The sequence below is a fragment of the Macrobrachium nipponense genome, chromosome 32 (genome assembly GCF_015104395.2).
Source record: "Macrobrachium nipponense isolate FS-2020 chromosome 32, ASM1510439v2, whole genome shotgun sequence".
In the NCBI taxonomy this organism is placed as follows: Eukaryota; Metazoa; Arthropoda; class Malacostraca; order Decapoda; family Palaemonidae; genus Macrobrachium; species Macrobrachium nipponense.
In genome coordinates, this window is record NC_061094.1 from 3,208,174 (window position 1) to 3,223,527 (window position 15,354).

Sequence of the window (15,354 nt, forward strand, 5' to 3'; positions counted from 1 at the left end):
AGTGTTGTACTCCGACGCGTCGGAGAAAGGTTGGGGAGCAACATTAGGCTCGAAGGAGGTGTCAGGCACCTGGGAACCAGCGCAGGTGTCTTGGCACACAAACTGCAAAAGCTCTTCGCCGTACACCTGGCTTTGAAGAGTCTAGAACCTCTGGTTTCGAACAAAGTAGTGCAAGTAAATGTGGACAACACCACGGCACTTGCCTACATTCGAAAACAAGGAGGGACTCACTCCTCGTTCCTTTACGAGCTGACGAAAGACCTTTTGCTTTGGACGTCTCAGAGGAACATCTCCCTTCTTACAAGGTTCGTTCAAGGAGTAAAGAATGTGAGGGCGGACAGACTCAGCAGGAGGAACCAGGTCCTTCATACAGAGTGGACCCTACACGAAGAGGTGTGTCAAGATCTCTGGTCTCTGTGGGGGACCCCTCATGTGGATCTCTTCGCCACATTCATCTCCAAAAGGCTGGCAGTCTTTTGTTCGGTCGTGGAAGACCCAAGAGCTCTTATGGTAGACGCCTTCCTGCTGGATTGGTCTCACGTAGACGTCTATGCTTTTCCTCCATTCAAAATCCTGGGACTAGTACTGAAAAAGTTTGTGGCTTCAAAGGAGACGAGGATGACATTGATAGCCCCCTTTTGGCCGGCCCAAGATTGGTTCACGGAGGTGGTAGAGTGGATCGTAGACTTTCCCAGATCCCTACCAAGAAGGATGGATCTTCTCAAACAGCCACACTTCAAGAGGTATCATCAAAACCTCCCCGCTCTCGCTCTGACTGCCTTTCGACTATCGAAAGACTCGTCAGAGCGAGAGGGTTTTCTCGCGAAGTTGCAAGTGTGATCGCGAGAGCCCGCAGAACCTCCACTAGGCAAGTATATCAGTCAAAGTGGGAGGTTTTTAGAAGGTGGTGTAGAACTAAGAAGTTGTCCTCCTCCACTACCTCTGTAGCAGAAATTGCGGACTTCCTTCTATTCCTGAGAGAGCAATCTCTTCTAGCTGTATCCACAATAAAGGGATACAGAAGTATGCTCTCGGCAGTCTTCAGGAATAGAGGATTAGATCTGGCAGATAACAAAGATCTCCACGATCTCATAAGGTCCTTTGAGACTTCAAAGTCTAAGGAACCGGTCCCTCCTAACTGGAACCTAGACGTGGTTCTCAAGTTCCTTTCATCCGAAAGGTTCGAACCTCCTCATCTGGCATCATTTAGAGACATCACCAGAAAGTGCCTATTCCTATTATCTTTAGCTACGGCAAAGAGAATTAGTGAATTACATGCTCTACAGGATAAAGTAGGATTCAAGGGAGACTCGGCTATTTGCTCGTTTAAGACCCTGTTTTTAGCTAAAAACGAGAATCCCACGAATCCGTGGCCGAAGTCATTCGAAGTCAAAGGCATATCGAGTCTCGTAGGAAGAGAAGCAGAGAGGTCTCTATGCCCTGTAAGAGCTCTGAAGTTCTACCTTCAGAGAAAGCATCAGATGGGAGGCTCTAGACAAGGTCTTTGGTGCGCGGTAAAAGACCCCACAAGACTGATGTCCAAGAATGCTCTGGCATTCTTTGTGAGGAACGTCATTACAGACGCGCATAAGGTCTGTCCTGACGAAGAGTTTCGACTGTTGAAAGTGAAAGCTCATGAAGTGAGAGCAGTAGCAACGTCTCTCTCGTTTCATAAGAATATGTCGCTTAAAAACATCATAGATACGACATTTTGGAGATGCAACTCAGTATTTGCATCTCATTACTTGAAAGACGTTCGTGTGACCTATGAGAAGTGTTTTTCTCTGGGTCCGTTCGTATCGGCGGATACGATCCTGGGTACGGGAGCCGACACCAATCCTTTAGTATATACTTTACTTCTTTTTAGATATGGTCTGGAGTCTCTTCTAACAAGAAGGACTTGGTTTAGCACGGGCGGCCGTCTATGTTGTTCAGTAAGAAACTCTTGTCATATCTAATCAGATGAGTATAAAATTTTTTTTTTAGAAAATTATGTATGTGTGCATAGTTTTTTTTTTTTGAGTTATGGTTGTTGTGAAGAGTTCGGGGATAACTCAGAACAATCTTTATTTCTAACATGTGGTTAGGATCAGGTGGTCGGGATTGGTTCTGTGCTCCTTCATAAGGTGTATTGTCATTTAAGTGGATCAGCACCCATTGACAAAGTCCTTTCAGGCTCTGCCGAGTAAGCGGATAAGACCCCTTCGGCAGACCCACAAGAACTCTTGGCCATAGATCATATATCTCGCTAAAGTTTCTTGAGGTGATGCAGACTACTGGGCAAACACCCACGAAGTCTACCACCTATCAGGTAGGAACCAAGGTTTTATTTATACCTACAACATATGTTGTTTACCTGTCTATTCCATAAAGTAGCTGTCTCTTACCCTCCACCAAAGGGTGCCAATCAGCTATGTATATATCTGACAGGTAAGTTGATTGTATGAAAATGATATTGTTATGTTACAATAAAGTTTCATACATACTTACCTGGCAGATATATACAATTAAAGGCCCACCCAGCCTCCCCACAGGAGACAGGTGGAAGAGAGAAAATATGATAGAAAACGGGAATGGTTCCTAGTCCTGCTGCCCAGGGCAGGCCGGTAGATCGCCTGACCTACCTGTAGCGAGTGGCGCGAAATTTGAATTTCTGTCAGGGACGACGGAGTCTTAGCTATGTATATATCTGCCAGGTAAGTATGTATGAAACTTTATTGTAACATAACAATATCATTTTAACACAATGAAGTTTTATTTAAACATAGTGTTTTGCGAGTTAATGTTGAAATATTTATGGAAAATATATTTACTGGAATAGAAATAGTAGAAGGGTATTGGGTCGAAAGGGAATAGACTGGGTTATGGGGTAGCAATTTATAAAGTTGCTACCCCATATCCCAGCACTTTTATAGCAGAATGATTCATCTTGAAGTTCAGATGACATGTGGGATACAGAAAGGAATGTCAAAAGTTAATGAACACCCTGAAGTAACATAGTACATATGTATAAATTTTGCTTAGTTCTAGTAAGAGAAGGTAGGGAGTATGTAATAGGGTAGGATTGCCTAGTAGAAGAAAAAGAAAAATGAGCAATATTATTTAATAATGTGTTGTGAAACATTTTGGTTTAGAAGTACATCAATAGACTGTAGTAATAAAAACCCAACAAATGATTCAGCTGTGAATCAGTATAGGAAAAGAGCACTTACAATTTATAGTAGCTAAAGATCATATCTTGATAGTGATCACTAACTTGATATTGCCACAGTAAAGATGAATCTTTAAATACCCAGAAAGAAAGAAGGTAGATTAAGCCATTTTAATACAACAAAATTTGATTAAGGTAAACATAGTAATACATTAGCCATAAAAGAAGCATTAAGGGTATGTGTTAAAAAAGGAGTATGTACTGGGGTAGGAGGTAGCAAGTTTCAAACTTGCTACCCCATATCCCAGTACTTTTATAGCAAAATGATTCACCTGGAAGTTGAGATGAGATGTGGGGTACAGTAAGGGATGTCATAAGGTAATGAACACCTGGAAGTGACATAATATAAATTTTGCATTAAAGTGCAGAAAACTACATTTGGAAATTATATATACAGTATATATATTGTATATATATATATATATATATATATATATATATATATATATATATATATATATACATACTTCTATATATATACTATATATATATATATATATATATATATATATATATATATATATATATATATATATATACACACACACGCATGGTATAGAAACGGTTGCTAAAGTGTTTAGGAAGTGAACACAATATATAATAGGGTAGGAATGCCTAGTAGAAACAAAATGAAAATTATGAATGTTATTTATTAATACATGTTGTAAAAAATTTGGTTTGGACCCACATCAATAGGCTGTAGTTATAGACCCCCAATAGATAACTTAAATGTGAATCAGTAATGAAACAGAGCAGTTATGATTTTTTGTAGCTAAGAAGAGCAGATCTTGATAGTGATCACAAACTAGACGTTGCCACAGCAAAGGTGAAACTTTAAGGACCCAGAAAAAAAATAGATCAAGCAATTTTAACACAATGAATTTTGAGTAAGGTATGCTTAGTACGTATTTGTGAGTGAATTTTTAGATAGCTATTTATGGAAAATATATTTAGTGGAAAAGAAATGGTATGGGGTTGAGAGGAAGTACATACTGTGGTATGGGGTTGAGAGGAAGTACATACTGGTGTATGGGGTAGCAATTTGTAAAGTTGCTACCCCATATCCCAGTACTTTTACAGCAGAATAATTCTCCTTGAAATTTAGATGTGGGGTACAATAAAGAAAATCAAAAAGTAATAAAGTACTCACAGTAACAGTGTAAATTCAAAAGTGTCAGTAAATGACAGTATGAAGTATGTAATAGGCTAGTAGGAACATAATCGAAATGGGCTACCTAATTTAGTGTCGCAAATAATTTGGTATTGGAAGATTTTTATTTCCAGGTAAAGGACAATCATAAAACACACTTGGACATCAATAGGGTGTAGTATTCTTTGACACTAAGTAGGTGAATTAGTTGTGATTCAGTAGAAAAAAAGAGCACTTATGATAGTTAAGAGTTGACAGAGAGCAGATCTTTAATTCTGTTACGAAACAAAGCGGCCATAATGATGGAATTTTATGTACTACCCAGCAAAATGATGATAGACTAAGCTGTTTGAAGACACTGAAGCTTGTTTGAGGTGATCATAGAGAGGGTTTTACTACTAAGTGTGGAAACAGAGTTAAAGTTATGGAAGATATATCTGCTGAAAATGAGTACTTGGGTATGGGGTAGCAAGTTGTAAACTTGCTACCCTATGTCCTAGAACTTATAAAGCATAATGATTCACCATGAATTCCATATGAGATGTGGGGATACATAGAGGAGTAGCTAAAATAAAGAACACCTTGAAGGAAAGTATAAATTTTGTTTAAAACTGCAGAAAGCTACATATGAAAAAACTATGTTTGTGGACAGGTATTGTAGTAACGACTGCAAAAGTGTCTAGGAAGTGAAGGTAGAGAGTATGTAATTGGGAAGGAAAGGACTAGTGGACGCAAAATAAAAATAGGAATGTTATTTATTATTTTGTAAAAAAAAAAAATTAATAGTGGAAGGACATCAATTGGCTGTATTAATAGAAACTAAATAGATGGTTTGCTGTGAATCAGTAGAATAAAATAGCACTTTAGATTTTTATGAGCTTAATAAAAGCAGATCTGGATTGTGATCACTAACTTGACATTGCCACAGTAAGGTGAAATTTCAAGTACCTAGCTAAAAGATGGTAGATTAAGCAATTGTAATACAATGGAGTGTGATTAAGGTAAACATAGCATTTTGCTGTTGAGTGTTGAGATTGATTTACAATTTTGGAAAATATATTTGCCGGAAAAGAAGTACAGTATAACTGAGAGGTGGGTGGGTATGGGGTGTAGAATGGGAAGTACATACTTGGGTAATGGGTAGTAACTTGCTATCCCATATCGCGGTATTTTTATAGCACGATGATTTACCTTGAAATTCAGGTGAGATGTTGGATATAATAAGGAATATCGAAAGGTAACATAGTATAAATATTGCTAAGAACTGCAGAAAACTACATATGAAGAAAAAAAAAAAGTTATATAGTTTATATACAGTAGAGTCCAGACCTTGATGCTAATTCTTTCCAGCAGAAGCGACGAGATGCGATTTTGTCTAATCTGAATAATTTTTTCCCATATAAAATAACTGGAAATTGATTAATCCGTTCTTGACCACCAAGTATTACCCTAACCTTGCCTTTTTATATTAAACATTACCTACAAATACACATAAATTACAAGTAAATAAGTTCATTGTTTAATACTGTATTCGAAGCACTTTTTCATTTTCAAATATATGCTGTAGTAAAATAACTGCCCCTATGTATGCCCAAATATAAAAAATATTGAAATTCAAGCCTCATTATTACAGTAAATTAATAAAATATTAAAAATAAGCCAAATTATATCTATCATAAACTTGAGAAATTGCCCAAGTTACATGACCAGCTAGTGGCATAAGCAGACAAACAAACCATCATACAGACTATTAGAATACTGTTTACAAAATCACTTAAAAAATATCTTTCAATATGTGTTATATTAATTTTTTTTTTTAATAAAATATCCTTGTAAAATAAGGGCACTTTTCATAGCCTCTATGCTTTTTAATGTGACGACATTATCAGCAGAGTAATACCCATTGGAAGTAGATCCTCATAAATGTATTCCTATAAAATTGGAAAGAATCCCAATGTTAAGTATAACTGGGGAACTACTGATATTGCAAAACCTTTAAGTTGATAATAAAATACTATCAAGCAAATATTGCCAGTTAGTAAACGACTGGGAACTACGAGTTATGAGCATCATAAATCAAGAGTGACTGGGAATGACGAAGAATGAGCATACTGCATGATGTATTGGCTGGCAAAAGCACTGTTTAAAACTGACAAAAACACACACGTAGCGATTCATTTAGTATATACCATGTCTACAAAAAAAGTACCTGTAATTAAACCCAGCTTTCTTTCATAAATTAAATTCCATTTGGCATCTTAAGACGGTGATTGTATCAGTAAAATTGAATCGGCTGATATTTTAGGAATGAAAACAAAACCAGTATGCAAATGGCAAACGGTCTCTGATCGTATTATAATTCAATAATGTGGTAATAGTATATGCAATACAATTAGATACAGTAAATTTTCTCTCTCTCTCTCTCTCTCTCTCTCTCTCTCTCTCTCTCTCTCTCTCTCTCTCTCTCTCTCTCTCTCTCTCTCTCTCTCGTTGAGATTGTGGAATGCCAAAGCCACCTTCTGACGCCTCATGGAGTTCCTGGATGTCTTCCGCCAGGTGTCCAGGGCCATGCCCAATCACACTGTCTACCACTACATTGAGAGCATGGGCCCCCGACACGTCAAGTTCCACCGCCTCCCACCAAAGCTCCTCCAGGAAGCCAAGACTGCATTCATGGAGATGGAGAAGATGGGCATCTGTAAAAAGCTGTATCCCGTGGGCATCCCCCCTTCACATGATGAAGGCGGCAGACGATACATGGAGGCCGCCCTATGGTGATTACTGGTACCTGAACCTCATCACCACGCCCGATACTTACCTCCTTCCAAACATGCAGGACCTCACTTGGCCCCTCCACTTCGCCAGGGTCTTCTCCAAGACCAACCTACTTAAGACCTACCTACAGGTTTCCGTCCATCTTGAAGACGGCGATCATCAAGCCCTTCGGGTCCTTTGTGTTCACCTTCTCCACCTTTGATCTGTTGAACGCCGAAGCCACCTTCCAATGCCTCATAGACAGCGTTCTCGTCGATTTACCCTTCTGCATCTGCCATGTGGACGATATCCTTATATTTTCCAGATCGCCGGAGGGGCACCTGAACCACGTCCGGCCGTCCTCAAGCGCATGCAGAAGAACAGACTTGTCGTCCGTATTGATAGGTGCACCTTCGATGCAGAGACGAAGGTGGATTTCCTCGGCCATGAGATCACCCCAGCAGGAGTTTGTCCCATGACATTGAAGGTGGCTGCAGTGGAGAAGTTCCCCACACCATGTGCCCTTTTGACATAGGTCCTCCCCCTGATCCCAACTCCTTGACGAGGTGGGGGGCTTAGGGATCCACTGCAGAGGGAGTATGCCCTTTACGCCTACACTGTCTGCTGTGGATCCAACTGAACATTGGGACCTTTTAACTCCTTTACTCCTCCTCCTTATAAATTTTCCCCTTTCCCTTCTTCTTCTTTCGTTGACGACCCTGGCATGGTATTGGACTATTGAATTGACTGCTCTTTTAACCTGATGGAGGGTGGAGTTGGACGGCATGCCACTCCACCCGTAAAATTCAAGTACCTGACGTGTTCGAGCGAGGGGAAAGTCTTATGTCAAACTTGGTCCCTAGTACTGGGTCGGATCTCGACGGACTGACGACGCCTTAAGTGCTGGGGATCAGGTGTATAACCAGGAAGTAACCTCTAGGGGTGGCCCATTAATGTGACATTCCACACCCCTCCCTTGTTGGGCTCCATGGTGGGTGGAGGACTACCTGGCTGAAAACCTCACTCTCGTATATATGTATGAATTATTAGGCCCTAATGTTGATGACCCTAGCACGGAATTAAACTTGGCTACCGGATTCGCTCAAGAAAATAAGCCCAACATAACAACGATGGCACCATATGAGCCATTAACAAGAAATAAAAAAAGAAAAATGTACAAACCCGACCCAACATTAGTACATTTTGACCATATTTTTGGGACAGATAATTGGTCAAGATTTCTTGTTCTCAAAACAGAGAGGAAAATTTCCTCCTATGTATTAGAGAACAAATTATTAAGCTTATACCCAACTAGAGAAATGAGTTTCAGAGCACTGAAATTTAATGAATGGCTGATTGAAGCCACAACAAAAGCTCAGTCTGAAACATTTCAGAACATTAAAGAAATTAAAGGGATAAATGTGACTGTGAAAAGCCATGACATGCTCAACTATATCCAAGGTACAGTTGTACTACCCCAAATTGAAAATGAGGAAGAATTACCAGAAAAGAATATTATATTAGAATCCCTAAAATTAAGATATGACAATATTCACGATCTGGAGTTATATCAAATTCCAAGTAAAAAAAACCAAGAAGTCTCCATCAAAATAGCAAAAATCAAATTCACAGGCCAAAATTTACCAGCAAAGATTAAAATACTTGGTCAAAACAGAGAAGTACGCCCTCACGTTCCGAAACCACTGCAATGTAAAAAATGTTGTAAATTTGGTCACACATTCAAGAAATGCCAAAATAACGAAATATGTGCAATGTGTGGTTCAGAAGACCATAGAACTGAGTGGAATTGCCCAAATATTAAATGTGCTAACTGTGGACTTGCTCACCATGCAAAGTCAAAAGAATGCCCATTCTATATGTACAATACAGAATTAAAGCTTCTGATGAGTAGAACTGGAATGGCAGCAAGAGAGGCTAAGCTTGAGTTAAAAGTTAGAGGGATACTTGACCCAAGCAGAAATCCATCATATAAAATTATGTTAAAAAATAAGGTTCCCAAAATATCTGAAGCTTGTTTAGAAAATAGGAATCTAATACCTGAAACCACAATAAAAAACAAATATGCTGCTTTATCATCCTTAGATGATCATGATGCCAATACTTCATGTATAGAGACAGCACCTTCCAATGCAGACATTTCTGATGATTTCCCACCAGATCAGAGAGCAAGGGGAAAAAGGCGAGACCCTGGAAATGGGACCCCTCCGAAATCAAAAAAACTTGACAACAAAGAGGACTCCCGTCCTCTAAAAAATAATATAGATAGTATTGAAGTAGAAGCTGAAACATTAACCACCTCACAAACTAACGATTTCTCGGAAAATAACAACATTGTCCATATAACTCCATCACCCATAATAGGACAAAGAGGAAAATCCTTAACTCATCCTCAACCCCAACCAAGTAGCAGTATTCATCAACAAGCTGCTTCTGTTGAAATAGACTCCTCTCCCAGTCTCAGTAAAACAAACAAGACACTCCCAATCACTCAAAATATAAATGCCTTATCCACTCATGATAAATTATGTGGATGTAATGAATGTTTCATTGTTCAGTTGAATACAATGAAACTTCCATCAACAAGCAGCCTCACTAATATGATTAATAATTTTATCAAATTCAAAACTAAAAAACAGGAAAATTTAGAAAAACACTCCGAAGATTGCATGTGTGTAGACCATCTTATTAAAACTCGCTCATCGAGTGCTAGAGGCATAGAACATTTATTGGAAAAAATAAAACAAAAACAAAAGTCCCAAGGAGCAATTACAAAGAGACTTAACATAAAGTCAAATATTAAGAAACCTGCAGCTTTACATGAGTATGCAACCACAAAAATAAGAGGAAGTAATGTTCTGCTTGACAGAGGCCTTCCCCCACAATAACATTCAACGCTTATATTATTCAGTGGAACGTAAATGGTTTAAAAACACGATTACAAATAGGAGAAATTCAAAGATTATTAAAACAATATGAACCAATAGCAATATGCTTGCAACATACAAATGAAAATGTCTCGAGAATAGGCAATTATACATTAGCATCACATTCAGTTCCTGATATGAATACATTAGGAACAGCAATTTACGTCAATAACCGAATTACTTATGAAAATATATTAACTAATAGTTCTGAATTCCAACTATCTGGAATTAAACTTCATATTAACAACTCTACTTTTAATTTGTATAATATTTACAACCAACCTTCATGTAATTATGATTTACAAAATCTACCTCAAGTATTACCGAATATACGTGATGATTTTTTAATGGTTGGAGATTTTAATGCCCACAGCCCATTATGGGATTCCTTTTGTAATGAAACAGATTCACATGGTATCAAAATTGAGCATATGATTGACAATCATAATCTTTGCATTTTAAATGATGGAGATATTAGCACTTACTTTTCAAAATCCCATGGAAGTTTTTCATCCATAGACTTAAGTATTTGCTCACCTAATATAGTGGACAAATTTGATTGGAATGTTTTAGATGATCCATATACCAGTGATCATTTTCCAATTTTAATATCCTGTTTGGGACATACCCCAACACCAACTGTCCCACGATATAATGTAGATAAGGCAGACTGGGACCAGTATAAATTTAAAACCAGCCAGATCCATCCATTTACAGCAGTACAAAGTCATGATGAGACGGTAGATTTCTTCACAAACTTTGTAATTACAGCTGCTGACGAATCTATTCCTAAGTCAACTACTAATCCCAAGAAACACTCAGTACCCTGGTGGTCTGACACACTATCCCACCTGATACAAGAAAAACATATTATAGGTAGAAGATTAGAAACCCTGCATAATAGATTTAATGCCATAAGTAAAAGACCTCTAAATTTGAGAGCACGCCAAGAAACTAGTAGACATTACCATAGAAATCAGTCTACTAAAACCTCATTACAATCGGATCTCGGCAAGATTCAGAAGGGAAGCCATTAGAGGAAAAATAATGTCATGGCAAAAATATGTATCTAGCATATCTGATACAACCTCAATAAGTAAAGTCTGGGAAAATTTAGGAAAATTAACGGATCTCATATTAGATCTCAGAGACATGCACTAATACATAATGGCCAACCAGTACATGATAGTACTGCAATTTCGAATATTTTAGGGCGTAACATCCAAGCAATAAGTAGTATAAGCAATATAGATGATCACTTTCGAACCATTAAAGCCCGTGAAGAAGCTGTCCCATTGAATTTTGAAACATTAGAGGATATATATTATAACCAGATTTTTACAGAAGAGGAATTTGAATATGCTTTATCTAACTGTAACTCTTCTGCTCCAGGCCAAGACAACATAAATTTTGAGATGATAAAAAACCTGGCTCTGTTAGCAAAAACATACTTATTGAAGCTTTATAATCATTTATGGGTAAATCACCTGTTCCCAAAAGCATGGAAACATGCTATAATCATACCAGTCGTCAAACCAGGGAAAGATCCAAGCAATCCAAATAACTATAGACCAATATCCCTGACAAGTTGCTTGTGCAAATTGCTAGAAAAAAATGGTAAATTATAGACTAAATTGGTGCCTACGTAAGAATAAGACTCTGTCTTCAACTCAATTTGGCTCACAATCTGAAAGATCTACTTTAGATTCACTTTCCCATCTAGAAAATTATATACGGAGAGGGTTTGAACGTAAGCAAATTACAGTTGCCATATTCTTTGATATCCAAAAAGCATATGATACGACCTGGAGATACTCAATTTTAAAGTCCTTACACGAAAATGGTTTTAGAGGGCACTTACCAATTTTTATGGAGAATTTTATCCATGAAAGAACTTTTCAAACACGAATAAATAATGTATATTCTGACTCCTTCAATTTAGATTGTGGAGTCCCTCAAGGAAGTGTTTTGAGTGGAACACTTTTTGCTCTAGCTATTAATAACATCGTAAAGCAGTTACCACAGGGAGTACAAAATAGCTTGTACGTAGATGATTTTGCTATATATTATTCTTCAAGCAGTCTTCGTCATCTACAAAGAATTCTTAATAAAGCTATCAAAAACATCCACAACTGGACTTTGTCAGTAGGCTTTAAGCTCTCTATAGAGAAAACCCAAGCAATTATGTTCTACAAAAATAGTAGATGGAAACAGAATCAAGACATAGATCTTAAATTAGGTGATAGCCTCATTCAGTTTAGTAATACTGTAAAATTTTTAGGCTTGGTGTTTGACACTCATCTTAACTGGAAAGCACACATAGCCTTTGTAAAAAATAAATGTAATAGTGCCTTAAATTTGATAAGAAAATTGTCTCATACTACTTGGGGAGCTAAGAGACAAACATTGCTTATGATATATAAAGCACTTGTTTTATCCAAAATAGATTATGGAAGTCCAATTTACGGGTCAGCATCACAAAATACCTTGAAGTCCTTAGACTCTATCACTCGAGGCTTGAGACTTTGTAGTGGAGCCTTTAAATCTTCTCCAAACACTTCAGTATGTTGTGAAAGTGGCGAACCCCCATTATCCTTACATCGTGACCTTGTAACAATGAGAAGTGCTTTAAAGATAACGTCCACTGATTCCCCCACAAAAAAACTATTTGCCATGCGAGATATATTTATTAGTAATCACGAACCACCTTTTCCAATAAGAGCTAATAGGTTATTGGAATCTATTGGTGTTAGAGTAAATATACTCCCACCCTCAAATTCTCCACCTCCATGGATGATGAAAAAAATCAAAGTATGTTCTAACCTTTATCATCTGTCAAAAAAGCAAGATTATACTTCAGATCGCTATAAACAGCATACATTAGAACACATTCGAAGTAAAGGCCCACATAAAGCAATATACACTGATGGATCCAAATCTTCTGTAGGAGTTGGTTGTGCTGCAGTGTCATCATGCAAAATAAGTCAGAATTCATTGCCAATTGAAGCAACTGTCTTTACTGCTGAGTTAACAGCAATTATATTGGCAATCAATCAAATAAAATTGTCGAATAATAAACTGAATACATAAATTTGTAATATATTCTGACTCAAGAAGCGCAATTGAATCTCTCAAGAGTTATTCACATAAGAACCCTTTAGTAAAGGAAATTAAACAAATCATCAATAAATTATATTCACGTGGGGTTAACATTGAAATATGCTGGATTCCTGCCCATGTTGGAATCCAAGGTAATGAAAAGGCAGATGAAAAGGCCAAGTCTGGGGTAAATTCACCAATTTTTGACAATAAATTGCCTGCTACAGATTATATAAACTCAGTGAAGCAGTGCATAAAAACAAAATGGCAAAATCTGTGGGATAGTGAAGCAAACACCAATAAATTAAAGTGCATCAAACAGAAAGTAGACTTGTGGAATACATCAGTACAAAATGAAAAACGAGCTGAAGTAATATTAACAAGATTACGAATAGGCCACACAAGACTAACTCACGAGTATTTAATGATAACTCCACAAGGGAACATCCCTCATTGCAATGTGTGCAATACAATTTTAACAGTCAAGCATATTTTATGTGAATGCCTAATTTTTAATAGAGAAAGAAATTTATATTTAGGCAATAAATCATTATCAGAAATACTATCAGAATCAGATAATTTTTCTTTATATAGAGTATTAATATTTTTAAAAAAGACTAATTTGATTAATAAGATTTAACATATACCATTTTAAATAGATGACTTTTGTCATTTTTATCTATTTCAGTCCTTTATAAGTTCAATTCATATTTTTAATTCCAACCTCATATATCACTTAACAATCCCCTCATTTATCATTAATTTATTATAATTCATTAACTTCATTCCATACCATTCCATGTTTTAGACATAACATTGTATGAGCGTATTTTTTAAATAATTTCCTCCCGAATTATTTCGGGCCAGCACTGTAAGAGTCTGGTTAGACTCATTGGGCTGGTAAATCTTAACTTTATAATAATAATAATTGACATAGGTCCTGAAAGGCAGACCAAATAAGCTGACGTGGAGAGAAGGCCAGCAGCAGCGCCTTTGATGGCACCAAGTCATCCATAAGCAGAGCCACTACCCTGGCTCACCAGGACCCTGACACACCCCAGACACTACTGTTGCCAGTAACATCGCATGTGGTGCTGTCCTGGAACAGCTGGTCAATGGAGCCCCCATGTTGGTAGCCTTCTTCAGTAGGAAGCTGAAACCCACTGAGACCACTACAGCGAGCTCCTTGCTGTATACCAGGCCGTGCGCCACTTCAAGTATCTTCTAGAAGGCGTCCCATTCACCATAAGGATGGACCACCAGCTGCTGATCCACACCTTCGTCAAGGCGGGCGGCGCTTGGTCCACAAGTCGGCAACATCGCTTCGTGGCTGTCTCCGAGTTAAGGTGCTCCATTGAATACGTCCCTGGTGGAAAAAACCCCATAGCAGACCCCCTCTCGAAGGTCGAGATACACTCCCTTCACCTCGGCGTAACCTACGAGAACCTAGCGCATGAGCAAGCCTCTGATCCCGAAGTACCAGCCTACCAGACTCTCATTACCACCCTTCTTTGGGAGAACATCCCCATCGCCCCATCCAAGACGACGCTTTTCTGCGATACTATCTCAGGCCGCCCTCGCCCCTTGATACCTGCATCCCGGAGGAAGCAGGTATTTGACGTGATCTACTCTCTCAACCGTCGCCCCGCAGGACAACCAGACTCATGACCGAGAAGTTCATGTGGCACGGCCTCAAGAGGGACTCCCTGGAGGGGGCCAGGAACTGCATGGCATGCCAGAGGAGCAAGACAGGAAGGCACACCGAATCAGGGATAGGCTCTTTCCCTCAGTCCAGGCGGAGATTCAGACATACCCACATCGACATTGTCGGGCCCCTTCCTTCATCCGACAGTGCCAGATACTCCTGACGGTGATCAAGTGGTCTATCAGGTGGCACGAGGCCACCCTGATGTCAGAAGCCACCACAGACTCCTGTGCCGAAGCCCTCCTGTCCAGCTGGATCAGCCGCTTTGGAGTGTCGGACGACGTCATGACAGACCGAGGACCCGCCTTCACATCAGAGCTCTGGTCCTCCCTGGCACGTCTGATGGGAACCAAGCACCACACCACCACGTCCTACAACCCTGTAGCCAATGGCATGTTGGAGAGGGTCCACCGCTCTCTGAAGGCTTCCCTGATGGCATGTTGTAAAGGCCCCTACTGGAAGGCACAGCTCCCATGGGTCCTCCTGGGCC